This window comes from Arvicanthis niloticus, chromosome 9, assembly GCF_011762505.2.
Source record: "Arvicanthis niloticus isolate mArvNil1 chromosome 9, mArvNil1.pat.X, whole genome shotgun sequence".
Taxonomy (NCBI): domain Eukaryota; kingdom Metazoa; phylum Chordata; class Mammalia; order Rodentia; family Muridae; genus Arvicanthis; species Arvicanthis niloticus.
Window position 1 is genome coordinate 3,480,956 of NC_047666.1, and position 24,862 is coordinate 3,505,817.

The window sequence follows — 24,862 nt, forward strand, 5'->3', positions numbered from 1 at the left end:
AAGGGAAAGGAGAGCTTGATTTGTTCAAGGAACTAAGAATATGCCAAGACTGTAGTACCTGAGGCTGAAGAGCATTTCCACGTGTAGAGGGCCTTAGGTCTTTAAGAGGCAGCTAGAGGAATAAAGAAGAAATCTTTACTTATAAAATAGATAATTTTATTCCGGACTATAGTGAAAGCAATGATTATCACAGAAATATTACTGTTGGAAACTACTTGGTAGTTTAGCTACTTTTGTTGATGTACACTATGAATTATCTGTAAAGACTTCTTTGGAGTTTTGACTAAGCAACTTGTATTCAGAATAAAGACATCAAGTTTCTCGAAAGGTAGATTAAGAGATGAGTCTTTTGTTTGCTTGTACTTTTGTGGTAATGGCTTAGTTATTTATGAGAAATATAATTGTATAAGTGAAGTATACAATATAGTATAGAGTCATGGAGACATTAGTACAAGGAAAATTTTAGGTCCTTATCTGAATCACCTGCAATATATTTGATGTTTTATTCCTCATCCTCCTCCATATTCAGCCTCCTTCACTATTTTAATTGTATTTTTTATATATAAGTATTTATCTACACACATGTACATGTATTTTAAAGTGAGGGCTTTATTGGGTGCAGCTGGCAAAGAAGCACAGGGGAAGTACTTTTAGAAGTAAAACTTCAAAGAACAAAAACTGCTTTGGGATTTAATTACAGAAACCTATTCATCTTTCCTGTAGAAGTATATCTTATCAGACAGCATGCTCACACACTTTGATACCTTGTTTTGGGCTTTCATTCATTGTACTACTCTCCTAATTTTCTAGCAAACTCAGATCTCTTTCTGAACTACCTTTGTACATTCTTTTACAACTCTAAATCAATACTTATATATACTCCAGTCTCCAATTTTATGTGCCTTATATAGTGATTAATTATATTCTAAAATGTATACCATAATCCATTTCCAAATTAAATACCTGTTTCTTCTTCGATATGCCTATTGTAAACTATCAAACTCCTAAACTTAGTGCATGTGCATCACCCAGTAAGTTTGATCTTTGCAGATCAGTCTAATTAAAGATAACTATATAATATTGCTTGCTCAAATAAAGTAAATCCTTATAGAATCTTTTTTTTTTTCTCCATTTACATTGCACACTCTGAATCTGTATCTTTTAATTCCTCTATTGGAATATTTCCTATCACCACTTTCTAAAGCTCTGACCTTGGCCTTTGTCTTCCTCCTCCTCTTACTCTCTCTGTGTTATACTAAAGGACAGGATAAAAACCATCTTTATAAGATACATCAGATTTCTGCTGTCTGCCCTTAGCCATTTACTTAATTCATTTCTCCAGCTTAGTAAATTCTGAATGTTGCACAATATCTGTGTCAGTTACTTTCTTCTCTAGTTTTTTAATCATTTCTGTAGGATCTTATCTGATTCCATTTCTAACTATAGATGTCTCCTGTTTTTACATTTTAAAAGCTAAATACACCATCTTCTAAACACACTAACTTTGTGTTCTTCATTTTGGTGGCTCCCAGTTCTTCAGATATGAATGTCTGTTAGATGAGATCTTCTGTAAGACCTATGTAAAATAGCAACTCCAGTCAAAATTCTTAACTATTTTTTTTTATTCTGCTTTTTCTACAGCCCCACTATTTGTGAACAATTTGTATTTAGTTGCCAGTTGCTTAGGCTTAATCTGAATGGATGTGTTTGCTTCATTGTTGTATTTTCCACCATGAAATAAGACTGTTATATAATAGTGGCAGACAAAGCACCCAAAAGGCCACAGAAGACAATCCATAGAGATTGTGCTTTATGTATGGTGAAAAATCTCATTCCACTTTTGGATCCGTTAATTTTGTTCATTATATATATATTTTTTTCCTTCTGCATGTAGTTACAGCTTGACAACAGTTAGATGTTTTGCTCTTCCATTACCACACTGGTAATGATATTTTCTGTGAATGCTTGAAAAAGCCTTTTAGCCTAAGCAAACAAACAATTCTTGTAGACAGGTACCCTTATTTATTAACAGAATCCTTGTTGGTAATCAAGAGAACACTTTCAAAATCTATTTAAAATTCATACATCCATAAGATTCATGTGAGCAAATGTTTCTGCAGATGTCTTTATTAAATAAAATTCCACTGAAGAGTATACTAGCTCTCCCCCCCCCCTTCCTGTTTGTCTTTCCCTTCATTACTTCCAACTTAGTGGTTTCTGGAATGCAGAAGCTTCACAAGAGCATCCACTGTTGGTTAGTGTTCTGTCACTGTTTGGAAATTCTCAATAAAATTTGAAGAAAAGAGCTTGCATTCTCATTTTTAACTGGGAATCAAACTTTAATTCCCTTATGTTCCCTTTTGCTCTTGCTTAGAGAACCTCAAAGAATAATAGTGGATATAAATGATTCAGTTAAAAAGAATGACTTGCATTTTCTGAAGCTTAAAAAATTACAAAGCCATTATTTCAGAAGAAACTTTTCATGTATGTAAATATAATTGAGCAGAGGAATTATAAGCTAATGTGCTGATCATATGTGGTGCAAAGATTAACAGAGGTGAGTGAAATTTCTCAAAATTGTAAATTAACACTGTATTATTAATCTTCATAAATATCACACCAAGAGCTCCCATTAGGTAGAGAGAGAGCAAATGACAAATGATTAAAACAAGCAATAGGGCACATAAATTATAAACTTTTCCAGGAGGCAGCAGCTGATTTCTTTTAAACCAAGAGAGGACAAATAAAAAGACAACTCAATATTCTTCAAACTTCATTGCTGAATTCAAGATTTAGTTTCTTTGATTGTTTTCATAAATGAAACATCCCCTTTTCTATGACTAATATATTTTAAAGATATATTTAAGATAATAAAGTGAAGCCACAAACACAAGATAGTTCTTAGCTTAAAGACACATTGTAACAATACCTTTCAAAACTGTGGGCTAGGACAAGATAAGGGATGCTAAACATTTTCTTTCCATTGTCAATACTAGACACATCCTATTGTATTATTACACACAATCCTTATGGTATGATTTATTTGGTATTGAGCTGTATTGTTTTCCACGGTTTGGTAGAGCAAAAATGAATAAACGTGTAAGCACCAATACACCGAAGTGTTTTTCCACGGTGAAAGTATCTTTAAAAGACATATCATTTTTGCTGCAAAATTAAGACATAGGATTATTAAAAATTCTTGTGCCATAATGACAATAGGAAAATAACTATATTATTTATATTTTGCAATGTTTAATAAAGTCCCAGTACCTCAGTTTATTTACATAACAGTGTCATAAAATATTTATGTGGATTTTCTTTTTTTTTTTTTTTTGAAAAAAGGAAGTCTTACTCACTAGCTCCTTGTATTCAAATATAAAAAGTTTAGCTGAGGTAACTTACAGAGAGTGTATGGCAAAGAAATATGTTTTATTCATGTGCCAGGCTGCTCTTTCCCAGTGATGCAAATAAAACTGCATGTGAAAGAACAGCTGCTCTTAGAGCCAGCGTGTGTCTGCTGAGGGAGCACAGCTGGAGCAATATGCAGAGCATTATCTTCTGTGAATCAAACAGACCAGGAAGACGCTTAGTAATACATATGTAATTCCACCGCCTCTGAAAAGCCCAGCTCATTCTCCCTCTCTTATTCCCAACACCCATTTAAAGCTATGGCCTCGAAAGAGGGGGCTTATGAAACAACATAGTGATGTTATGGAATTGCAATGTGAATTTTTCTAAAACTTAAAACTGAATTTCTTTCCTCATCTCTTCCACCACCTTTACTGTCTTCTCTCTGTTTGCTCCTCAAAACTTTCTTAGCATATAACAGGTTTCCCCTTGACCCAAGGTTATGGGGACAGTGTGGTTAACAAGTAATGTCAATAATAAGAAAAATGAAGATCTAGTGACTAAATTCCATCTTTCAAGGTCATCTAAACAGAGATGTTTTAAATGAAGGTCAACCTGAAATTACTTAAATAAAAAATGGCAGAAGAAGCAATGAGGGAGAGGATGAAGAAGAGAAGGAAGAAAAGTGAGAGAGAGAGAGAAAGAAAAAAAGAGCTTGAGTAATTTCAGTCACACACATTTTCAACAGATGAAATGGATAGTGTACAATTCAATTTGTGAGTACTAGTTTGCATACAATATAACTAGGTTAAATAAAGTTTGGCAGAAAGGGCTGCAGAGCTGGATCAAGACTACTCACTGCTCTTCCAGAGGACCTAGGTTCAGTTCTCAACACCCAAACATAAGAGCCTGTAATCACAGTTACAAGGGGCATGACATCCTTTTCTGCATCTAGTGAGCAGAATGCATATGTATAGTATACAAACTGCACACATTCACTATAAATAAACAAATACATCTTTTTAAGTGTTTAAGAAAGCCTGCCTTGTACCCGGTGGCCAGACCTAGTCTTTGATCTTTCTAAGTTACTGGCAGGCCTTGACTCCTGGGATATCTCCACCCTAGAGACAGTCGGCGGAGATTACCCCATTGTCGGGACAAGGTACTTTTGAATCTAAACTGTGTCCCAGAAGCGTCCTTAGAGGATGGTGCTCAGAGTGCGTACACCCGAAGTTGAAAAGTGTTCTGCAAGAAACGCACGTATATGTGCGCCTCCGAGATGAGAGAAGCTGTCCGCAGGCCCATCAGTGTGTGTGTGGGGGGGGGGGGGGGACAGCTACTTTTTCTATGCTACCTAAAGGTATAGAAAATTGAGAAGCACATACTCGAGACCATTCGGGGTTGAGAGAAAGATAGTTAAGGATTAAATGGTAAAGTTACAGGAGGGACTAGCCAAGGGGGTGGGGGAAGCAAGCCCAAAGATGGTTTGAGTCTTGGTTTAACAACTACTCCCCTTGGTTTACTACCTTGATTTCTACATTGTTAGAACCCCTGATAATTTTGTTCCTGCCTCTGACTTTTGGCTCTTACATTTTAACGTTTAGTTGTTTTATTAAAGATTGTATAAGTGCAATGCAGTTGATGGTCCTAAGACAAAGATATCAAGAGCTAGGTACAGAGGACCAGAGATATGAGCTGCATAACTCTCCAATAGTTTCTTTTTTTTTTTTCCAACAGACTTAATTCAGTTATTTTTCTTGTATAAAAACCCTTATGTGGTAGCCACAGCTGGAGCCTGGGTCCTCTGGACAGAGACTCTGGTGTGAGTCTTCACAAGATGATCAGTAAATTCCTGATAAGGAGACTTGGTGAACACAGTCTCTTTCCAGAGGTCAGGGTAGTTGTAGGTCTTGGAGATGGCATCAAAGGTGACCTTGGCAAAGTTGCCCAGGGTGGCAGTGCAGCCTCTGGCTGAAGTGGAGCAGTCGTCTATACAGGCCGTCATCAGTAGCTTCTTGGGCACAGGAGCAGAGACAATGCCAGTGCCTCTGGGGGTGAGGATGAGATGCACCAGCACAGAGTCACAGCGGCCTGTCACCTTGCACAGAACAGTGTGGGGCTTGCCAATCTTGTTCCCTCTCAGTAGCCTCTTTGCACAGGGACAATGGAGAGCTTGGCCAAAATGATGGCCCCTCAGATAGCAGTGGAAACTTCCTTGGAGCACTTAACACCAAGACCAATGTGACCATTGTAGTCCCCAATAGTGACAAAAGCCTTGAACCTGGTCTGATGGCAAGCCCGATTCTACTTCTGCACTGGCATGATCTTGAGAACCTCATCCTTTAGGGATGCACCCAGGAAAAAGTCAATGATCTCAGACTCCTTAATGGGCAGGGAGAACAAGTAGATCTCCTTCAAAGACTTGATCTTCAGGTTCTTTACCAGGGGGCCCAGCTTGGTGATGGGGATCCACTCTTTGTCTTCAGCTTTTCCTCCACAAGGTCCGTGTCCTCGACCACGGCCAGGGCCTTGACCACGACCAAGACCACGGCCCCTAAGACTGCTGCCAAATCCTCTGCAGAAGCCACCACGGCCTCCTAATCCTGGGTCCCTGGGATCTCCAGGTCCTCCCACTGCACCGGCATCATTCACCATTTGGTGTTTTCACAAAGAAAAAGAAGTATCCAATAGTTTCCAGATTGAAGATTACACAAAGAAAAGGGGGGGAATGAAGAGGTCAGCTCAGGAACTTTAGAAAACTTGTCCACCCCTCTCCAAGGAATTAACTAATTAACATTCTTGGTTAACTCAGGAATTTTGGAAAGGTCATGGGACATTTGCTGAATGGGAGAGGTTGATTAACATTCTTCAGACCACAGGGGAGGAAACCCAGCTGTGGGAAGGCACAGTAGACACATTCCTCAGGACAGACCAACCCTTGCCACCTGCAGACATGGGAAGTCCCTGCCACCACATTCCCTAAAGACCAATCACTTTAAAAGTCACACTGTTCTGGCAAGCATATTGTACCTAGTCACTGTTTTACAAGTATACCCCTTAAACTGTATAAAAACTGACTATGGGCTGCCCACGGTCATTGGCTTTGGTGTAGGATGACCCCAATGCATTGGAACATTAAAATTCCTGTTGCTTTTTACAACAAAAAAATTGCTGTCAAATGATTTCTCTCACCTACTTCTGTGAATAGAATTCAAGATCCGTGTCACTAAAAATTCAACTTTTTTTTTTTCTACTTGAAATCATGGATTGTTTAGACCGCTTATTTACACATCGGCTCAGGCTGGACTCATTTTAGTGCATTAATACTGGCTTTTCCTAAATCCAATAGGGTTTAGGAAATTTTAGGAAATTAGTTTTCACTTTATTTTTAATTCATGTTTCTTATAGCTTAGCACATGGGGATTATATTGATGCTACTCCCTTCCTCAAACTCTTTCTGTATATCCTCACTCCCATATTCATTGTCTCTTATTTAATTATTATTATTGCATGCACACACACACACACACACACACACACACACACAGGTGTGTGTGTGTACAGAACCTACTGAGTCAATTTGGCATTGTTCTTGTGATTGGAAAGGATGCAGGAGCTCATCCTTAAAGGAAACTATGTCTCCCTCTCCCATAAGCCATTGGCTTTTCTTATAGTGATGGAAACCTGTGGAATTTTCCCTATTTTGGCATGTCATCAACTGTTATCAATATGCTGGTTTTAGTCAGGCAATTATATCATTGATATTTCATATGTTCATTTTTGTCATACCAATTATCTAGCGCATTATCTAACTACAGGAATGCTGGGTTCTGGTTTTAAAATACGACTGTTCCTTAATTCATGACTTTGTATCACATATTTATCAGTTGGCGTTAGGGACCCCATAGTCCCTTGGTCTCTTTATTTTTACTAGTTGTGGATTTCTGTAATAGTCTTTGTCTGTTACACGAAAGAAGGTTTTTTTTGAGGAGGGATGAAAGATACACTTATCTGTGAGTGTAAAGATAAGCATTTAGAGTGCAGTTATTAAGTGTATTGTTACAGAAAAACAGCAGCAATAATTTCTTCTCTCAGCTCTGTGACCATGGTTATGATCATGGTTAGTTGACTAGGTTTATAGTACCAGAGATGAATTTCTTTCTATTTTAAGAGGGCCAATTAGACATCTGTTATTTACCCCTAAGATGAAAACACCACTGTCTCATTCTTATGGATATTTCACAAGTCCAGTCATTGTTGTGGTTTTACAGGCTTTACAGCTGGGTAGTAATACTGATTGCTCCTTCTTTCCCTTCATGGTTTATATTGCAATTTTCAATACTGTGAGATCAGTCCTCAGAAAGCAGACTTCCAAACCAGTCCCAAATAGCCTTCTCCAAGTTATGGGTCTGAAGTGTGATTTGCTTTCAGCAATAGGATCTTACCTTTAACTTCTGAAAGGCAAGACTTAAAAAACCCATAGAGTTAAAGATCACTCTCATATTCCTCCTAGCAAGGCATGAGGAGGTTTCCCATGACTGATAATGGAACAACCATGATCATCATTCCATATAATTCATTAATATATACACATGCAGACATATATGCACACATATATTTTAACTAGGCTTATAAAATAATTTGTTGTCCTATGTTTTTGTTTTTGAAGATCCTTATTGTTATCTCTTCTTCTTTCTCCACTATATTACACTTTCTCCTCCCTCCTCGTTTAAAACTGCCAATAATTTTCCATACTCCCCCATGGAAGCACCTACTATGCCCCTCTATAGAGCTCACTAATGCCTCATCTTTTTCTACTTTCTACTTTATTCTTCAGATTCTCCCAGTTATATATCCAAATCTACGAATTAGAACAGGAGCAGAAAGTAAGAGAGAGCATATGAAACTGTTTTTCTTTTGTGGTCTGAGTTACCTCACTCTGTACATTTTCTGGCTCTGTACATTTACCTGAAAATTCAATAGTTCTGTTTTCCTTTTGCAACTGAATACAATTCTATTGTGTGTGTGAACCACACATTCACTATTCCTTCCTAAATTAAAAGGCATTTAGGCACTAAATTATATTGTTGGTCTTTATAACTTGATCAGCCTCTACCCTCAATCACATTGTCAGACTGGGTGGTGTGACCAAGGCCTCCAAGAAAATAAATTTATTCAGTCTTAGATAAAACACTTCTCAAGGTCTAGAGATCTCCCAGCAGCTGATGGTGATGTCCATATCTTACTGAAATAAATATGAATTCATTACTATTAGGCCTCCAGTATTAATTTTAACCAGCATAGAATTTGACTTTCAACCCAGCTTAATTTCAAAGTTGTAAACTTGACTAGTTTAAATGATGTCATTCTGATTTTAAAAGCCATACCAGGAATTGTAATTGCCATACCAAAGAAGGAAAAGTGAACGTACAGAAGAGTCAGAGAATTTTATTAAGCATTTCATATTAACTTATCAAAGCTTTTGTAAATCATAACTATGTGCTCGCTTTTGTGTTGTATATTGGTCACTGATAGTTCACATAGATAATTATAGATCTGGGTCTGTAATTATGCCACACAATGATTTCTCCAAGTGAAGGAGGCACTTATTGGCTAGAGTGTTTAAGCCAAAGAAGAAATCTTTGCCTTTCCTCTGAGTTGGTCAGGAATAATGTTTAGCTGTGTCAAAGTATGTAGTGAGAAGTATATAACTGCCTATATCCAGAAACAGCACAGGAAGAAAAGAATAGGGTTCTAAAACATGTCTCTCACAACATTTAGTAACATTCATTGGCAGTGAAAAGAAAAGCCTTTAAAACACAGTTCTTAACAATATGTTTGGCAACACAGTTTTCAGAATTGTTAGTAAATAACACTTGTGTCTTGCTAATGTATTTTCCAAAATGAGATTATAGAGTTGCTTTCAGGGCATAAAAACAAAATTCATTTCTTCCCTGGGCAAAATATTTACTAAATACCATGGCTTAGAACTTATACAATCCAACATTTTAATAGAAAAGATTATTAAAGCATTATGTGTACACTGTACAATTTCCAACTTAAAAGGTAATAAAATGTGACATGATTCAAAACTCGGAGTTGTCACTATGACCTTTATTTAGTGACTGTTATCTTTCCAATGATCTCCATAAGCACGTCAGCAACTCCATATCTTTGTCTTTAATAACTTACATATTTGTAGCCATTTCAATGATCTATATAATTACCATGCTGCAAATAAATTTTTAGTATAATACTCTTGAAGCATTGCAACTAATGTAGATTTTTTTTATCTCTAAGCCCTTTTTATTCTTTTTATATTCAGATCTCATAGGTTTGAAATCAGGGACTGAATATGACAATTACTTGAAACTGCCTTATTCTCAAATAGTCATCTCTATTTTATGTAAGAAAATATGTCATTTTGTCTACAGTGTTTATAATTAAATCACAGCATCATTTCTTCCCCCTTCCCCCTCTAAACTCACACACACATACATGTGTGTGTATATATACGTGTGTATATATATATATATATCCTTTATACTCTTTTTTGAATACATTGTCTTTTTCTAATTGTTGTTGCATGCATATATATGTTATATATAATAACAACTGCATATATATCCTTAATATAGCCTGTTATGCTTGTTTAATTCTACTCATACATCACAATTTTGAAATTTTGCAAGAATAACCAATATTGTCATGTAAATCTCGAGGTTTCCACATCTTGGCCCTGGTGGTCAGGTCATACCCATGAGTGTAGTAAGGGCTCACGATTTGCTTGGTGTGTACAATCCCATGCCTAGTCAGGCCTCAAGTCTTAACTGATTTTGAGCTAGAGAATTCAGCTCCTTGCCATGTGGAAATCACTAAAGGAAAGCATCATATGGAATCTTGGTTTTTTTTTTTTTTCCCTCAACAGCTAAAAGAAAAAAGTTGAAATCAGAGCAAATCGCTCTTGTAAACCTAATAATCACAGTGAGTGAGACTAGAACAGAACAGCAGGAAGGAGTCAGATCCAGCATAGTCACTAAAGGATGGGTTGATGCTCCAGGATAGACCAAGGCATCTAAGGTAACTAGGAGCATCCTAATCAGTTGCTGGTCACAGCACCTCTGGGATAGATTACATTTACAATAGCATGCATTGCTTAGTTGGGATGTTCATGAAATTTGGGAAAATTCTTGTTACTGAAGACTTCTCACCTACATTTATCTTGACTAACAATGAATCTGGACTTTATTTAGAGTCTTCCCTTAGACCTTTAGCACAGAATATATTAACAGTCTTCCTGAGGTTTAAAAGAGCTGATAGACTCCTACTAGTATAAACCTGGAATATAAAAAGCAAAAATGTGTTCCTTATCCTGATAAAGGTAAGTCTGACACTGAATGAGCAGAGCGCTCATCAGTTATTCAGTTATGCCTTGACATAGAATACTATATAATTCATTCTGTGGAGCTCTAACTCCCTCACAGTCTCAGCCTCTATACCTTCAGTTATCTTTGTTAAAAAAAATTTAAAGGAAACAAGAAAAAGAAAGAGAAAGAAAGAAAGAAAGACAGACAGACAGACAGAAAGAAAGAAAGAAAGAAAGAAAGAAAGAAAGAAAGAAAATAAACGCAAAAGAAACACATTTTTTTAAAAATTTCAAAACAAACAAAAAATTTCACTGTGATTTGGTATAAAAACAAATTCCATAGGCCTGGTATTTCTGTGTGTACTGTGAAAGTATCTTCCTAGGTAATTGTATCAGAACTTCTATGAGGAGGGACCTGTGAACCAGAAACTTTGTAAGAAACACTCTGACTACTTCAAATTTTAAAAATGAGTAACAGTCAAATTTGTAGCACAAATAGAAGGTTTAAAATTATATATAATTGTCTTAGTGTGGGTTCTCTAGAGTCACAGAACTTATGAATGCCTCCATATATTAAGGGAACTTATTGCAGTGACGTACAGTCTGTAATCCAACTAACCCAACAATGGGCACCTGTGAATGGGAGGTCCAAGAATGTAGTAGTTGCTTAGTCCCGTGATGCTAGCTGTTTAAACTGATCATCTATAGAAGTAGGCTCCAACAGATGTAAGTGCAGGAGTGAATCTTCATTCTTCCAAGGTCCTTCTCCAGAAGACAGTGTGACTCATATTAAAGGGATGACTATGCCTGAATCTGAATTTTTTTGTCCCAGACTAACCTTTAACTCAGAGATCTGTTTGCCTCAGTCTTCTGGGATTAAAGGCATGTATTACTTTGCCTGGGCCTAAACTTCTCATGGTCACTATGCCTCAAGATCACCATGTCAATATCCAGGTCAGAAACCTATGCCTTCTACCCTCAAGATCTGGATCACAGGTGTGCCCTCCATTTTTTAATTGAGTTCATTTCCAATATAGTCATGATGACAACAAGGAATAGCCATCACAGTAATCATCAGTATATAAATGAATAAACTTGACAGTATTAAAGAAAACTATGTATTTTATTATACCCATGTTTGGTGAGAAATTCAAGTTAGCCCTGAGACTAATGAGCAAGTCAAGTGTGAATGTTATTTCTATAACTTATTACCTCTTCTTGGTTCCTTTTCTAATTCTCCCTTAATTATATTTTCAGAATAATGAACTACTTATCGTCTTGGTTGACATATTCCCTCTGTGTACATATTACTACCCTTAATTAGATTAGTGTCAAGTGTCACTGTTTTCAGAGGCTTCTAAGTCTGGAAGCTGACATTACAGATATCTGACTTAACTTACTGATTTCCTATTTAACTCTTATAAAGAGAACTTTATCTTAAGAAGAACAATTTAACATGTTAGATGATATGTATAAAATAGACAACCTTAAGTCTAGATAAGTCATTGTTAATTACTATTTATTACAACCTAGCATATTTTTTAAAGAAGTTATTATTTGTCTCAAGACTCAAGTAAAATCAAATTTACCTGATGGATGATGAAATATTTGAATTTGTATTTCAATTAACAATTATCACTTGCTAAGACTTGTGCTGTTCATACTCTTAGCTTCTGTATGGAATTATTGAGCTTTCAACCTAAAAAAAACTTTACCTTGATAAATGTGTCTCTAAAATTTATTTCTATGATTCTATCTATAATTAAATTTTAACTGAAGTTTAGAAGTTAGGAATATTCTACAAAATTAATTGACATTAAAACTGTTATTTACCAAATGCAATCATTCTTTAGCAATTTGAATCCTGCAAAGAGACTCTATTATGTCCTTTAGAATAATCTTTACAGTATAAAAACTAAGAACAGTTCTATGAATAGATTATATGTGAGAAAATACATTCAAGAGAAATAAATAATTTGTAAAAAAAAAGAATCGAGTGCTCTCATTTTGTTTTCAGAACTAAGGGGACTGTTTGGAATATTCTGTGTTTATAATACCTATTTACTTTTTTCCTAATTTTCCATACATTCTTTCTTTCTATTCAGATAAGTGTCTGCTGTTCTTAACAGACATAGAAATATAGTTATCAGCATGTAAGAAGAGTATGAGGGTAACTTAACCATAAAGTTATTTTCAGTGGCTCATAGAATTTTGTCCTTAGAAGAAAGTAGGTGGGTTCACATTCCATGTAACTATTTAAATTATTTCTGACATTTTTTCCTTCACAAACAAACTTCTTGCTCCCCCAACACACACTCATTGCTTTCTTTCTTTTTTCTTCTTCTTTTTAAAAAATAAATCTATTTATTCTATGTGTATGAGTACATTGTAGTTCTCTTCAGACATACCAGAAGAGGACACCAGATCTCATTACAGATGAATGTGAGCCACCATGTGGTTGCTGGGAATTGAACTCAGGATCTCTGGAAGAGCAGTCAAGTGCTCTTAACCACTAAGCTATTTCTCCAGCCCCCTATTTCTAACTTTTAATGAAGAAACATTTAATATCCTTACCTGTTGTTGAACAACATTGTAACTTTGCATTTTCTGCAATATTATTTCAGGTGTTATGAAAAGTATCTTCCCATGGCTTAAAAGCAGACAGACAATGAAAGAGATGGGCTATAGTGATTTCTTGCCCCGTCCAGCAGGGCAGTGAACAGGGTCCAGGGAGATCACCTGAGAGAGAAAACAGGGGAATCAGGTGAACGCAAAGAACGACAATTTGTCTATAGTCTGATCAAATCTTTATTTTTACTTTTTCACACAGGGGTTATAAACACACAAAGGCAGAATGGGGGGAAAGGGATGATGCAGGAGCATAGGTGTTCTCAGGGGGTGTACAGATATCTTCCAGACCAGGGTATCAGCTGGGTGAAGTTCAGGGAACAGGTCACTATGACTCTGTCTATGATTCACTTGTTTCTTATCTAAGCTGGTACTTTCCACCAAGGCTACTGATCCACAAGATCTATGACTATCCAGGCTGGTAGATTTCTACCATGGCTGCCTGTTTACAAGATCTTATAGCCATCTGTTCAGTGTTTTTCCACAGAGACCAAGACTTTGTGTTAGCAGCCTGACTTAGCTCTATTGCTGATTTTAGGCCTTCACTGTATAAGCAAGGCTACCCCTTACAATTTCTTTTGTTGCTTTAGTTCTTTTGTTTTTGTTGTTTGTTTGTTTGATTTGTTTTGCCAAAATAAGATTATGAGCTATTGAGATTCTGTACTTTAGCCTCCAATTAGTCAAGGAAGGATATATTATAAAGAAAAGTAAAGAGCAACACTATGGACTATTGATTCCAAATGAAAATATTAAACAACCACTAGAGAGAGTTCCCAAAAACATGTAAAAGACTACTAATGAACTAAGGTACCCAAAGTGTAATGACTAAAGTTCTTTAATTCCAATTTACTGAAAATGAGGTATGGATTAGCAATTAGGTGTTTGCTAGAGACTTTCAAAATCATTCAAAGATCAAACTGCAGTTCATGAAGCAGCCTCCCATTAGATGGTTTTGCAAATCTGGTTTATTTTTATAGAAGTGCTGTCATGTGTAAAGTACAATTAACATAAGAATTAAAAAAATAATCTCTGCACTCAACATAGTTACAGTTCACATGAAGGGAGATGGACATGGATGATCCAATGCCTCCACACTGCACAAAAGTGCAGGTGTAGGGATGAGAAATAACCATTATAGAAGATAAAAAGCTCAAATTGAGTGTGATCAATCTCCCCATTTTCTAGTTTTATATTATCCACATCAATGTTGATAAAGCATAGAAAATGGAAAGTTTATTGCTCCTTTTGTATCAGCATCACCAAGCATGCTTCTACTGATTTTTTATGAGAAGAATTTGAACACTTTTTGTCGGATTTCTTAGTGACCATTTAAGAATGTTCAAGCAATAGACATGTAGCTGACCTCATGGCATGAAAATGAGTACACTAGTCTCATGTTTACTTCCAAACACTGTGATCATGTGATCACTATAATGTGGCATTATCTCCACAGAGAATTAAAGCAGCTCAGTGTGTATCCTAAAGACACACAGTAGAAGCTTCCTGAGAAACAATTATAATCTTTCTTTAGGACATACAGAAAAGAATTTTAATTAAGCAAATGCCTATAATGATTTGAGCAGGGTGCACTTTTTTTATGCTGTAGTTATTGAGAAGCAATACCATTGCTGCCCATTTTTCTCTTTAATTTATAACCATGACATAATGGGGTATTTCTAGGATTCTTCTACATATAAAACACTCTATCTAACTTATGAGAATTGGCAGTGTTGACATTAGCCATGTCTCATTCTGCTACATGCTTAGAGATATCTGTGCTAATTATAAGGCCCCAAGGTGAAAATGACACTCCAGACTTCTGTTTAGAGGCCATTCTCTGTGTTCCTTTTTTATCTCTTTTGTTCAAGTGCACCTTTGGTCTCCCCACACATCTGTCCCTCCAGTTTCTGCCAATTTTTCTAGTCTCATGGCAGTCCCCAAATTAGCCCAATGGCTCAAAACTTCAGTTGACCTCACCATACCTTAGACTCTTCTAATGTGATTATGCAGAGCCTCTGGGATTTCTTTTCCTTATTGGAGCCTATAGTTCAGATTGCCATTGTATATGAGCCTCCAGCCAATCACTATGAAATGTAAAGATGTATCCTTTGACCCTTTAATTTTTATATGCTTAAGATATGTGTTTGTTTTGTGGCCTATCCTAAGAACTGAAGAACATTTAATATAAACTGTATAACATGATTGGTTATTTCCTAAGTAAAGTTGGTGCCACCATTCCCTAATAAACTGGTATTTTAAGACACAGTGTGATACCAAGAATATAAAGAAATGTTTAATTTTAGTAGAGCTTATCCACTGGAAAAAAATGTTTTCTTTGAAAAAGGTGCAAAGAAAAATTAAAAACACATGTAGAATTTGTGGAAATCAAATAGAATGTGAGGCAGAGAATATAAGAACAACATGTGTCTTTGATATGTTTGAATTCATGTAGCAAAATGTTCACTGTTCTAACTGTTGTGAAAAAAATTAGATTTTTCTGCTAATCTCCAAAGTGCCTGTAGGGTGGGGCTTCATGCAGGTTCCGCTCTCTCTTTCCCTCTCAATATTACATTCTTTGCACATTTAAGCCATGACCAATGATAACCAATAACAATCTCTGTCAGTCATTTTTACCTATCTAACTTTTGTAATAAAAATGCCAAGCTTCCCAACTGAGATTTCTTTAAAGTTCATATTCTTTTTTTTTCCCCCTTATATTTTTTACCTAAAGGGCAGGGTAGACTGGGAAAAACTGAACTATACCTCAGTAAAAATTTAAATGTTGAAAGAATTTTAATAGATGAGATTCTTACAAGCTTCTAATGTGCCATGCAATGCATGTGCTAAACAATTATAAAGTTTTTGGCAGCTCATCGGAACACCTGTGTAAATATATAAATTATGTTTGAAATCCCTCTTTGTGTCTAAAAGAGCACTGTGATTAATTATCCTCTATTAACACTCTCTTCAGACTAGTTTGACTTAATCAGTCTTGAATAATTTTTTCACTATTCCTATCAAGAAACACCATCTATCTCTGAAAATCAAACTTCCATTGATAAGTGTTTTTTATGAATTAGATTCTTTGGGAATGAACTGTACAATTATTCCCACATTCAGAAATGTAGCTTTGCTGCCTATATTTTCCAGGTCATTGCCCAAGTATAAATACCAGTATGTCTATACTGGTATGAGTGATTAAATAAATTAATAAATGGAGAGCTGAATAAAATGTCTCATCAGGCAAACTTGCCTGCCACCAAGCCTGAAATCTCAGTTCAACCCAAGGGATCCACACTGGGGAAGGAGAGAGCTGTCTGCTGCAGGGTTTCTCTGTTCAGTACAGTTATGCCATGACACATGCATACTTTCTCCACCCCCACAAAATAAAAAAAAATGTAAATTAAATGAAATAAATAGAAAAGAAATAAAATTTCTATATGAAATAATTATTCAAGTTGCTATTTCTCTATTAGGGAGTGCTTATTTTCTGTAGTCTCACATATGGGAAAGTGTAGCAGAATATTTCTCCCACTATTTTGTATAAAGTTTGGCAACTGGGTTGTATGAGAGGGAGGCAAAGTGGGGAGTCAGAGGGAGAGGAAGAGGAGGAGCTAGGAGCAGGAGGAGGAGAGAGATGTAGGAGCCATGGAGAACCAAGCTTGGATCCATGATGGTCTTCGGTAACAATTTATATTTAAAGTTAGATATTGGGAAACACCAGTATCTACAGGAGACAACATTTGAGAAGGACCAATATCTAGAGGAAAGGGCATTTGAGAAGGGAGAACTGCAGTAAGAATATTTGAAATCAGACAGCCAGGTGAACAAAACTGACACTCACTTGTCTAAAACCTGTCAATTGTAAGTGTATGTAAAATGATAACATGGTATGATATAAATGGCACTGTCCTCTGTGGTATTTATACCAAAACCTATAACACCAGTCTTCTTATAATGAGAAAAATACCAGACAAATACCAGCAGTGAAATTCCTAAAACAAAGAAACTCCACAGCCTTCCTCAAAACATTCAAAATTATCAAAAGTACAGCACATTTAAGTCACCAGCTGAATGGAATCAAAGGCAGAATGGAGAAGCTCGTCAAAAGCAGTGCTTTCCTCTCCCTGCTCACTGGAATCACCACAACCTTCCTGCTGGGATGAAACACTTAGCAAAAATAAATCTTTCCACTTGTAATTGTTTCTCTTAGATGTTTCTCTTGCTATGATGCTATAAGTAACTAATATGGACCTATCTGTAAAAGTAAGACATGCTTAGACAGCAACAACATAGAGATACAGAAGGATATGTGACAGCTAAAAGCTGATATGGCATACTGGCTTGAGTTTTAATACAGAATAAGGGTGTGAAGTAAAAGCTATGGACAACTCAAAAAGTTATAAACTCCAAAAAAATAATAATGAGTAAGACTTAGCTCATTAATTTTAATATATGCATTAAATTGAATAATACAGGAAATGGCATGAGAAGACTAGTAACACTTCTATTTTTTGTAGGTCTAAAGTTGATTTTTAAACTAAAATTTGTTGGTCTTGGTATCTGAGTCTGATTCTCGGGTCTCCTAAGAGAAAAGCAAAGAAATAAGACCCTCTGGTTGTCCTCAAAACTCTGACTTCATAATAGTGTTCTCTGTGTCTCTCTCGGTCTGTCTCTCTCTCTCTGTGGCGCTGTCTGTGGCTCTCTCTCTCTCTCTTTCTCTCTCTCTCCTCCAAAATGGAATAAAACATTTTACATAACATTTGTATTTTAAAGACATTTAGGTGCTTTTATGTTCTATTTTTTCCAGAAAGTTTATTTCAGCTAGTTAAATTGTTGATTGGAGGTGTCCCCATTTTTAAGTGTTTCAACAAGATGAAGAAAAATATAGTATTCTGGATACTATTCTGAGGTAATAGTCAGTGTTTTGTTGCATTAAATATTTTTTGAGAATCCCATATATGCCTAAACATGTTTTATTTGTATCAGCCCCTTTCCCTCTCTCCCAATTCCTCCTTTATCACTCCCAGTACTTTTCCTCCCAGCTTCGTGTGTGTGTGTGTGTGTGTGTGTGTGTGTGTGTGTGTGTGTGTGTTTAACTCACAGAATTCACTTAGTGTTGCTAATATAGTTTGGGGGGCCATAGGTTTAGCACATATCACATCACTAAAGAAAATTTATCTCCCTCTCCATGCAACCAATTTTTGCCAATAGCTTCTTGGCCAAGTATGGTACCTCACTATCTCCTCGTTTCTCAATGCTTGGATTTTATTGGACTTGTTCTTGCAGAGGATTTAAGCATGCAGTCATAGATTCTCTGGGGTTCTGTGTGCAAGTACACTGTAAAGCAAACACTGTTAACTCTGGGTCTTAAAGCCTTTTAGACCCTCATCTGCAAGGAGCCATTGATCTTAGGAGAAGAGGATAGAATGAGAACTTCATAGTCATTTATTCTCTGCATATTGACCAGATGAAGGTCTTGGTGTTAGTGACCATATGCTGATAAACAAAATGCCTCTCTGATGAAGGTGGAGGGTTGCACTAACCTCATAGAATGGAGGTAAGTACTTAGGGAGCAGTTTAATACTGTGTCCTTTGAGCAAAGTAATAGTACTAGGATCTGCCCTAAGGTTCATAACATAATACAGCCATGGCTTTCTTTGCACAGCTAATGGTATGAGTTCTGTCTTATTAGCCTGGCCTAAATCTAACCACAAGGAAACTGATTACCTCTGTAAGAATCATGACACTATTTCACCATTGGGTGTGTAGTGTTTTAATTGGACTGCAGTACTTTGAATGGTCCATGTTTATTGTATCTTACAAGGAACAATTGCATTGCTCACAGTTTATTAACCCTTCACATGCTTGTCTCAAAACAAGTCAGAAATCTATACATAGAAGAGTATAGTTATAATTTTCATTGGTACAAAACAACTTTAACTTGTAGGAAACAAGGATTCACCTCACCTATGGCCAAATCCTGTACAGTCTATCTAGCTCATAAAAGACACACAACCCACTGATTCTTCACATTACTCACCCCTCATGTGTAGGTGTTCTGATTTCTTAATTAGTCTGTGCAGAAATCTCTTTGAAAAACTATGTAAGGAGAAAATGGAGCTCTGAGAGTAATGACTGTGATCCACTTCAGCCCAGTGATAATATTACTACTAGAGCCTATATGCAAGAAAAATAATGTATTTTCTTATATAATTTTGTTTTTTGAGATTATATTTTTGGAGATTACAATCATATTAATCCTTCCTCCCTGTAAATTGTGTTATATACTTCTTTCTCTCTTTCAAGTTCATTGCTTTCTTTTTTATAAAGTATACACACACACACACACACACTGTACAACATCATTAGTCTGTGTGACATGATGGTTTTCAGACATGGTCTATTCCGGGCCCCTTCTGAGTCCCCTTGCCCTCAAAAGAGACACGAGATGCAGTGTTCCGGTAGTTACCACAGCGAGGCTTTATTCTTTTATCAGTAGAAGTGGAAAGACCCCAAGCCGGGAAAGGCACTGCTATATGTACCCTAGAGTGGCGTGTTCACTTCTGATTGGCTGTTCACTCATCACCCCTTGTTACGCCTCGGGATTGGCAGTGGCTTGGCCCGCTTTTGCCTCTTGCACCTGCGCAGTTCATTGTTTACTTGTGAGAGCACAGGATGCCAGCGCCATCTTGTAATGGCGGATGTTATCACCGCTAACCGTGGCTCCCTACAATGGTCAATACTAACAAGGGTATCCTTCCCTGTGGGAAAACTATTTCTGCAGCTCTCAGCAGGACTTAGTTGAGTGTGGTTCTTTGACTAAGATTGAAACTTCATGACTTTTCACTTCTCCCTTATCAGCATATCCTAATTTTTAGGCAATCTTGTTGATGGGACTTTACCCTTGTATCTTCCTACACTCCTAAGTGACACAATCTCATAGTAAATTTCCTGTTCTTTTAGCATTCAATATTTTTTTCTGCTCCCTCCTCTGAAATGATCTCTGTGGATGTATCCTTTGGAAACAGGACTCACATCTCTGTTCGGTGGGGTTTTTTGTTTTGTTTTTATTTTTGTTGTTGTTGTTTTGTTTTTGGTTGTTGTTTTCTGTCTGTTGCTAAGAGAAGTTTCCTTGATGAAGAGTGATGATTACTCTTAGCTGTGGGTATAAGGACAAATATTTAAAATGTTGTTGGGTATAATTCATTTTAGTTAAGTAGAAGTTACAAGTTCTTCCCTAATATCTATGACTTTACTAGTCCCAGGTAGTTATCTAGGTTTCCAGTATCAGGCATGATTTCCCTCTTGTTGAATAGATTGTGAGTCCACTGGAGAACAATTTATGACTACTATAATCTGTATGCTACTACTGCACCCTTAGAATGCTGGTTCTAGTTCTGGTTCACAGGCATAATAGCAGGGTAGGATTGTTAATTGTTTCCCTCCTTTGGAAGCTTGCATAATGCCTTCTGACATCATGAAAGCTAGTCCTCAGGGAGAAAGCTTTCAGGAGCATCTGTGCTCTATTTCTGAAGTATATGGTATCTCCAGGAATGGGAACTTACCTTCCACAGGTATGATTAAAGGACTACCAAGGACAATAGCAATGGCAATAGTTTATAATGCCTTGGGAATTTCTTTAACAACCATAATCAACAACTTGATAGAGAAGTTTTCATGACTACTATTGAGAATTTTGTTAGCTGATCTTTGATTCTTAGAGAAAGCATTGGTAGCCCATATGGACAATTTTAATTTAACCTATGTACACATGTGTTTATATGCTGGTTTATTTCTTTGTATTATAGGTATTTTTAGGTATATACTTAGTAAGATTGGCTTTTTAAAAATTCCTGTGAATCAGAATAATCAAGATCACTGAAGATATCTAAATAGCAGGTTATTCAATATGGCTGTTCCAGTAAATGGTCTAAACTGAATATGCCAAGAGATTCACTCAGTATTATGGTGCCCCCGTTTCCATTTTACTAAGTCATCTGTGGCAATTTTCCGTGAGCTATGAGCCCATGTCAGGAATCAGACTCTGGGTTTCTGCCAGTCTCTAGCCTTCTGCATTTTTGGCTCATACAATTTATCTTGATTTCCTGGGCAGGAAAGAAATTAATCTTTTCTTTTGTATTGTAGATTCTTCTGCTTCCCAGCATTTCTGTGTCTTCTGAGTTTCTTATATTTTCTGTCTTTTGAAAAGTAAGCCACATTTCTGAATTAGGTACATACTCCTCCTTGAAGACTTTTTGATCAAGTTCCTAGATACAGTAAGCCAGTATCTTCTGGAAACTGTAGTCACATGACACATTTTTTAGCAGTGGAAGATGGCCTGCTTCTAAGATTCTCTCTTGCATATTCGTCATACCACATACCTGTTTGAAAGTAAAGTTGCAGAGGCTATTCTTCACCATTTATACATCTTTTCAGATGATCATTTTATAGGAGAGGTGAAGTACCAATGGCAATAGACAAGAAAAGAGAATGAGAAAAATAGCCTTAAACTTTTTCTTATAGTGAAAAACTTATTGCTCTGAAGCTGTTCTACGAGCACCCACATTTCCTCATATGGAGAATAGTTTCACTAGAGAATAGGTAAGTAGAATTAAAAGAAAATTATTTATTTGGATGGGCCTCATCTGATTTGGAGAACTAAAATTTGTAGAGAGAAACATTAAACGTGGTGCTTGAGCATATTTAAATGCCTCCTTCTCTTGGTGTCTGGCTTCAGAGCTGATTGCTCAGAATGAATCCTAAAGCACAAAATATCTGGGTGAAAATAAGCTGTATTGGAGGAACAAAAGACCATATTACTATCTCTAATAATAATGAACTATTTTTAATTCACTATTAAGTTTAAGGGTTCTACAATATAATTGAAGACTATTTTTTTTCTTCAAATTCTGCACAAAGTAGTATAGTGTATACTATTATGATTACATTTTAAAATAAGTTATAGTTTCTTAAAATGGAAAGATTAAAAATAATAAAGAATTTCAGAGCTATGTTTTAAATAGTATAGTTTATTTCTGTTTTTATTTTAAGTTTTTGTATTTTTATTATTATTTAAGTCATGAGGTATCACAATAGACCAAGCTTGTTTCTTCTGGTTTTATTTCTCTTGTTTGAAAGATTCATATGTTTATATGGCATTATTAGACAGCATGAAAATAAATATTATTTTTAATTGTACAATTATCTGTATTCATGAACATGAAAATGTATGCAGTTTTAATTAATTTGGATAGCATTAACATATAGGGCATGCATATTTAAAAAGTAAGTACTTCAAAATACATTATAGATTTTATAGAATTTTATAAATTTAAACATCATATAATTATAATCTTTCAAAGTTTTATATTTACACACATTTTCCTATGATACTTTAGTAATTACCAATGATTACTCTTCCTCTCTCCCTCCCATGTCACACTTAGACATATTTAAGAACTCAAGAACATTGAGATAATTGACATTTGATATTAAAGAATATCCTGTCTGAACAAATACATTGAATGACTTAAACCAACAATTCCATACTAAATATTTGTGAATTCTTTTGTCCTAGTCTTGATTTAGCAGTTCATGCTGAGTACTTGCTAAAAGCTAACAGACCATGAATAGAAAACAAACTGCACTGTGTGACTTTGATAGCTAGTGGTGTACAGTCTGCAAACTGCACAAGATCAGGAAGGCACCTTCATTTAATATTATTGCCAGAATTAGTCAGCCATTAAATAAAAGTTTCCCGAAATCCTGGTATCTCCTTCTATTCTTTTATTTTTAATTAAAGCTACAGAGAATCATTGATTGAAATGTCTTTTATCCTCTTACTGCTTAAAAAAATTACCTCAGTCTTTTATACTCTTCCTTAATCATGGATGCAAATAAAATTCAAAGTGTAATCAGCAGCTGCTGAAAGAGAGCACTGAGCAAACTGGGTTTCCATGGAAACCATGAAGTCAGTCCTTGACCAGGCAAAGAATAATACCTGGGTGTGTGTGTTTGTGTGTGTGTGTGTGTGTGTGTGTGTGTGTGTGTGTGTGTGTGTGTTAAGAACGAGCATAACAACAATTTACAAAGGACAACTAAAAATATCTCAAGGTCTTCCCCCATCATCAAATCGCTCATCTTTAGATATTTAAGTTAAAGCTGAAGGAGCGAATTAATCTATTACATTAAAATCATAGCAGACTGATCCTCATTTGAGGCTGGAGAGTCTTATTCTTCATGGTGCTACAGGTATGAAAATGGTCTGATTAGACCAGAACTAAACACAATAAATGTTGAAAGCATCACTTTGCAAACAAATAAACAATTAGCATAATTATCTGGCCTATTATTGCTGTCATTATCCCTGCTTTCCCCTTTCCAAAAAACATTACAGCATTCTAATTTTATTTTCTCCTGGGAAAGAATTATCTCCTGCACTTAGCTGCTTGGGGAAAGCAGTGAAAGATTGGATATAAAGGTCAGCCCGCTGAGGGATTTTCAGCAGTGAGTAAACACATACAGAAGAAGAAGTGCTTCCCCTCAGTCTTGTTCAACACAAATATAGTTTTATACTGACAGGTACGGTGTTTGAGTGTTTTAATAGGGCAGACGCAATGGCCATGACAGGTAATTTCATTACAATCCAAGTCTTACAAACAAAGATTAAACTAAAGCCCACAAATAAATCTTTATCAGTAGAAAAATAAAAGTAGCTCACTTTTGCAGCTTGAAGTTTTGTTCTAGGTTGTCAAAACCTTTAAGGGAAACATATTTCTGATTAATAAGAAATAAAGGTGGTGGCGCACGCCTTTAATCCCAGCACTTGGGAGGCAGAGGCAGGCGGATTTCTGAGTTCGAGGCCATGAGTTCCAGGACAACCAAGGCTATACAGAGAAACGCTGTCTCGAAAAACCAAAAAAAAAAAAAAAAAAAAAAAAAAAGAAAGAAATAAAGGTGTCTGTTTTTATTGGCAGAGAATCAGTTTGAGACACATGGCCTCATTATGTGCCAATAATCAAGCTCAAGAAAGGAGGTGTTTTTTCTTCCACCCCCGTTGCTAAGAATGGAGGCCCCTCTCCCTTATTTTTCTGTGCATTTCATCTCAAGCCTGGATGCTGCTGCTTTCCACCAGGTGCTTTCTTTATCAACCTCACAAGACACGTCAATGTGGTTCCCCTAGATTTCCAGCTGAGGAAACATAAGCAGAAAACTTTCAGTGACTTGTCTGAGAGAGTTGAACAAGTTATCGGCAGGGGAGAAATTAGGATTTACTCAGAACAGAGTGACTTCATCCTGATTCAGTGAATTTGCAATAGAATTAGGGAATGGCAAGAAGGTTCCGTACTGGAGGCAGGAAGAGAAAGCAGCAGCTTTGTTGTTTTCTAGTGATGCTATGCACTGAGTCTCAGGGGAGAGAAGATGCTTAACAATGGAGGCAAACATTTCCTTCTGCTTATTTGCCTGTTTCTGATGCAGTTTTGCTTCTCCCAACTGTGTTTGACTATTGTAGAGTTG

General features: G+C 36.2%; 1 protein-coding gene and 1 pseudogene across 2 annotated transcripts in view; one reads left to right on the forward strand and one right to left on the reverse strand.

Annotated features, from left to right (window-relative positions):
- The window catches only part of Grid2 (glutamate ionotropic receptor delta type subunit 2), a 1,355,396-nt gene that overhangs the window by 572,832 nt on the left and 757,702 nt on the right, over positions 1-24,862 (forward strand). The window lies entirely within an intron of this gene.
- On the reverse strand, positions 5,100-6,003 carry LOC117715636 (small ribosomal subunit protein uS5 pseudogene; annotated as a pseudogene).